We start from the raw sequence: 6,000 nt of genomic DNA on the forward strand, positions 1-6,000 counted from the left end.
TATTATTATTTTGGTTAAGTGTTCTGGGCAAAAAGAATAACATATACAAAGATGGTGGCATGAGAAGGCCAGCAAAATGGATTTGGGAAGAGTGTACACAGAATGGTTCTAGATTGAATTCACAGCAAGATTCAAATCCTGGCTGTGCCACTTCCTTCCTATAGGACACTGGATAGTCTTGTTTCTTCGCTTTCAAAATGGGGATAATAATAGTACCTGCCTTAGGGAGATATTGAAATTAAATGAGAAAATAATGCAAAAGTGCTTAGCCAAATGCCTGACATAATAAAGTTCTATGTAAGCTTTAGCTAAGATAAAACTAATAGGAATCTTTTACATGAGTTGAACTTTCCTAGTGATAACTACCATTTTCTGAAGATTTGGCTTCTTCATTTCAGCTTAAAAACACCCTCTAGTACTCAGGCAGGTAATGGTCCCCTGGCTGGATCCAGGTATATCCTACTCAGACACTGGAGTACTCCTACCTAATTTGTCTCATTACCATGGAGCAATTAGATAGCAGGAATCTTGATATTATTCTTATATATTTGTTGCAAAGAAATAGTTCCCATTAATCTTTTTTATAGGTAAAGTTTATTTTTCAATAACCATACCTTGGTTTGTACTTATTGGGTTTTAAGATTACAGTTATGCTAGCTTCATAAAATGAGTCAAGGAGTTTACAGACTTTTTCTGTGGCTTTATATAGAACAAACAACCATATGTATGACCTGGTTTTAAGGATTAAATAGAACCCAAATACAAAACTGTCTTGTCTTGATACATGTGTCTTGAGCATGCCTTTTTTTTTTCTTTTTTTTCTAATGGGAGTTCTTTAATTATCTTTCCAATCTACATACAGTTATTGGTGTGCTAAAGTGTTGGCTTTTTTTTTTTTTTTTTTACTTTTCTTGGACCCATTTTGGTACTTTATGCTTTTATAGAAAATCATATAATTCTTTCAGACTTTTCAAACTGATTATCTTATCATCACATAAAATATTCTCTTATAGTTCTTTTAATTTGTGGTATCTTTCTCATTGCTAATATCCTTTGTTTTTGTTTTCTCTTCCTTTTAATGAGACTTAGTAGATCTTTTCCATTTTTAATTTTTTAATTTTTGTTATTTTTTATTTCATTATTTTAATCTTTTGTCTTTATTAATTTGTGTCTCCTGCTTTCTATTGACTTATTTTGGCGTTATTTTTATTTATAATATTTAAAGTTAGAAATATTAAATTTGGGGCAGCCTGAATGGCTCAGTGGTTTAGCACCGCCTTCAGCCGAGGGCATGATCCTGGAGACCTGGGATCAAGTCCCACGTCAGGCTCCCTGCATGGAGCCTGCTTCTCCCTCTGCCTGTGTCTCTGCCTCTCTCTCTGTGTGTGTCTCAAATAAATAAAATCTTAAAAAATAGAAATATTAAATTTAATGTTAATATTAAATCATTTAATGAGTCTTTATTTTTTGCCGTAAATGTATTCTAGGAACACATTTTCATCTGCTTTTAGCTTCAGTTATATCTCATTTTAATATGAATTGTTATGTTGTTACTTTCTAGCCTGCTTTTACTTTGGTTTAGGATTTCTTTAGAGTGTTTCTTAATTTCTAATAGTTAAGCTTTTTCTCTTCCTTTTATGGTTGATTTCTAGTTTTATTGGATTATAATCAGAAAATAAGGTCTGGAAAATCTCTGATGTCCATAATTTATTAAGGTTATTTGTAGCCAAATGTACAACCAAATATCACAATTGGGAAAATATGTATTATTTGATGTAATATACATTTTACTATGTGTATATCACATGTTTCTAAAGTTGTTTTTATTTTCAACATTGTAGTTGGATTTTTTAGCACTAAAGAACTCAAGTTTCTTTGGCACTAATGTTGCTTGGCACAAAAATATTATATCTTCTTTGTGAATGATATCTTTTGTCTTTTGATAGTACCCTTTTTCTTCTTGAATTCTTGTTTAGAATTAATATTATAGCTATGGGGTTTTTGGTATGTATTTTCCTGACATATTATTAATAATCACTTATGTTTGCTTTTTCCTTGTCCTTTCCCTTTAGGTGTGTTTCTTATTAATAACATTTATTTAGCAGTTAGGTAACAGTTGTGCCTCTCCTGGGAAAGTTGCTAGTGACCACTGGTACCTAGTATTTGCACTGAGCCATAACAACCATTGTTACTATCTTAGGCTTTAAACAAAGGCAAGTCTTCCCTGTGGCTTGTTCTTTTGCTCTCACCTGAATCTACAGAGAATAAACTGAACCTCATCAGTCCCTGGATTTACCAAGAGGTTCTAGATGTTTTCTTTGATACATTACTACAAAGAGCACTACAAAGAGCAAGGTAGAGTCATAAGATAAGTGTCAAAGTCAATGTCTTCTCTTAGATTTAATAAATATTCACTTTTAGCTATACCTTCTTTTTTTAATATTTTATTTATTTATTCACAAGAGACATAGACACAGACATAGAGAGGCAGAGACATAGACAGAGGAAGAAGCAGGCCTCCTGCAGGTAGCTCAATGCAGGACTTGATCCCAGGACCCCGGGATCACAACCTGAGCCAAAAGGAGATGCTCAACCACTGAGCCACCCAGGCACCCTGTACCTTCTTTTTAATAGTAGCTTAAGTATATGAGAAAAAATATCTACCAAATCAAATAAAGAATGTTTCATCTTGGAAGGTCATATGTTTTTTTGTAAGGAGCCAGACTTTACTTAAATTGAGACTCTGCCACTAATTTAACTAGCTGTGTAACTTTGGTCAGGTTAATTAATCTCTCACACTGAGATTCCTCATCTGCGAATGAGATAAATAAATGATACTTCACGAGGTTGCTGTGAAGTTTAGATGAGCTAATACATATAAAGAGCCCAGGCATTCATTGTTTCCTTTTTACTCCTCGGGAAAATTTGATTAAACAATGGTAGAAACTCTGATTCTAGGAGTGTCTTCAGAAGTCTTCTAGATTATGGAGGAGCATATCACAGAGCTATAGTATAAATTCATTTTGATACTCTTACTCTAATGTTTATACAAACTACCCAATGGTTTGAAAAGGAAGAAAATATGACAAAGACTCTCTCTTTCATAAGCTTATAGCCATTCAGTCAAGGGATGTTGCCACTGGTGGTCAAATTACCTGACTCATCAGGTTTCTTACTGCACTGAAGTCTTGTCAGTTCATGACTAGGTTCTGGTGTAACTCTCTTTCCTTTGAGCTGAATTCACTTTTACCAGCTCCTGAGTCCTGCACATCTGACAATTACTTCAGACCTCAAACATGCTAGAAACCTGAATTATTTTATGAAAGCCATTTGAAGAAGCAAAGCAGCAACTATTCTTTGTAAATCTGTTTTTAATTTATTCATTAATTTTCCTCAATCCAAATGATGCCTCAATCCCATTATAGATTCTTTGGATATAAAGAAATAAAAGGTTTATCTATAGCTGTTTGGATGAACATTTTAAAAATATTCCATTATAAAATGAAATCTCTGTCTCTCAGAACTTTAGTTTGTAAAAATGATTCTCTAACAATTATTCTATTTAGCATTATTATTTAATGATGTCTAATCTTAAAACAAAAGAAATTTTTTGCTTAGGGATGACTCTGCATTGATACACATTAGATCCAGAGATCCCCCACAACTAAGTTCTTTCCTTCCTTCCTTCCTTCCTTCCTTCCTTCCTTCCTTCCTTCCTTCCTTCCTTTCTTCCTTCCTTCCCTGCTCTCTTTTTTCTTTCTTTCTTTCTTTCTTTCTTTCTTTCTTTCTTTCTTTCTTTCTTTCTTTCTTTCTCTTCTTTCCTTCTTTCCTTCTTTCTTATCTATAATCTTTTGGTTTAAATGTTTAATGGTTTGTCGTTGAGTTTTGTTTTGTTTCTCTTTCATGGAATTATTAAGACCTTACATCAAAGATACCATCTCCAGTAAAAAAATGCGATTTATTTTTAACTGAACCACATCGAAAGAACAAAGATAAATTAAGGTAGGTGGCACTAGACTAAATTAAAATACACTGGATTACTGACTCTATTGGAAAATTTTCTAAAGTGCATGATTTAGTCAAAATTATTAGCTCTCTTTTTTCAAAATAATCTCTACATATAACCTACATTGAACAATGTATGTGATTATGAAGTATAAATAGAATTTTGGTGGCATAAACAGTAGCACTTAAAAATACCCGTATACAAATGTAGGGTGGTACTCAATGCCCTTTCATTTAACAGTTGGAAATTGAGACCTGGCAGGGGTGATAAATATTGCAATTAGGGTCTTGATAGCAGAGCACGTAGGACATTTGCTCTTCTATTTAGGATCTAAAGTGCAATCAGACTGAGCCACGTTTTACCGTCCAGATTGATGCCCACTCTGTTGCATATTGTGCCACCAAAGGGGAAGTAGCAGCAGCCTCGTGACCACCTTCAGGAGAGAGTCAACACACTCTGGCAATTTCACATTAGCAAGGGGCAATTCAACCCAGCTGTTGGCTTGGCCCTGGGAAATGCAGACCTGGTGTGATATCTTACATTCATGGGCAGCCCCAAAAAGGAGCTGAGTTTTTGCATGAAAATAATTTATAACAAAGCGCCTTCTAAGAACAGCATATTCTAATGAGTGTTTGGCTTCTGATTTCAGACTCTTTCATTCACTTCAAAGAATCTTTAAAAATGTGTCTGGCATTTCTGCTTACCATAGTACCCAGAAGTAGACAAGCCACAAAGACTGAATCTATAGAAGGCACAAGCCTGGTGCCAGGCACATGGAGGTGATCAATAATAGTAGCCATTATCATGGGAGAAAAGGTCAGCTAGAGGAATGGTCTCTAGACTGGGTGCCAAGCTAAGATTTTCCATTTCATACTGGAATTAATTTTACTAACTGAATTCTCAAGGATAGAGGTAAAATTTGCACACTTGCCTGGATTCCACAAGCAAGTATAATCAGCCAAGAAGTATCAGCCATTCACCTCTCTGGGCTTCAGTCTTTCCAATATTTATTTAAATTTCCCCCATAATGGTCCTCTGGATTATTTTTCTGTCTGCTTTCCACAGCTTCTAGCATTCATTGTTTGCACTCCTCAGTCTGGCCTCTGCTCTGCTCCTTGCACTTGTGCTGTATCTGACTTGTCAAATCCTTATCTTCCTTGATCTCTTTGTAGCAGTTGACACTGAGGATACTCCCTCCAACTCTAAAGGCTCTATCTTGGTTTCTATGACAGCACATGACTCCTTCTCAAACTCCTTGTAAGCTTCCTCCTTCTCCTCTTGTCCCTTAAAAGTCTGTCATCAGCTTTCTCCTCATTCTGCACTCTCTTTTTCAGAAGACCCATCCATTTCCATGACGTCAGCTACCACACACATGCTGATAATTCACAAATCTGTTTCCTTAGCAACAGAACTCCAGATCTTTATATCCAGACCCATATTCAATATCACTACTTAACATCTCACACTTCCATGTTCACTCTTCCACCCAAACTCCATTGCACATTGCATACAACTCTATTAAAATATGTCTTATAACTAACTATATTGTAATTGTCTTTTTTCTTATCTGTCTTACCTGCAAGATTCTTTTATTATTATTTCCCTAAGACCTAGTACACTGCTTTATCGTGGAAGAAATCATTAAATGACCTCAGAATACAGGAATACTAGAGATTGTTCTAAACTATCTGGGTTATATTCAATTTAAATTGAAATACCCCAGATACTCACTTGAAGTGTAAATTAATGTTTAAATTCATGACTGTACCTTTAATGATTGAATTGTCTGATTTAGCTCTTCCCAAGGGTAATAGATTTCTTTGTATTTAGTTTCCCTTAGGCAATAAACATTCACTAATCTTTTTTCTTAAAAAAATTAAACTTTGTTGAAGCATAATTTAAATCCAATAAAATGTGCCCATTTAAAGTACAAATATGCACACCCATCACTCCAGTTAAAATGCAGAATATTTTCATCACTCCAAATGGTTCTC

This window comes from Canis lupus, chromosome 6 (assembly GCF_011100685.1).
Source record: "Canis lupus familiaris isolate Mischka breed German Shepherd chromosome 6, alternate assembly UU_Cfam_GSD_1.0, whole genome shotgun sequence".
NCBI lineage: Eukaryota > Metazoa > Chordata > Mammalia > Carnivora > Canidae > Canis > Canis lupus.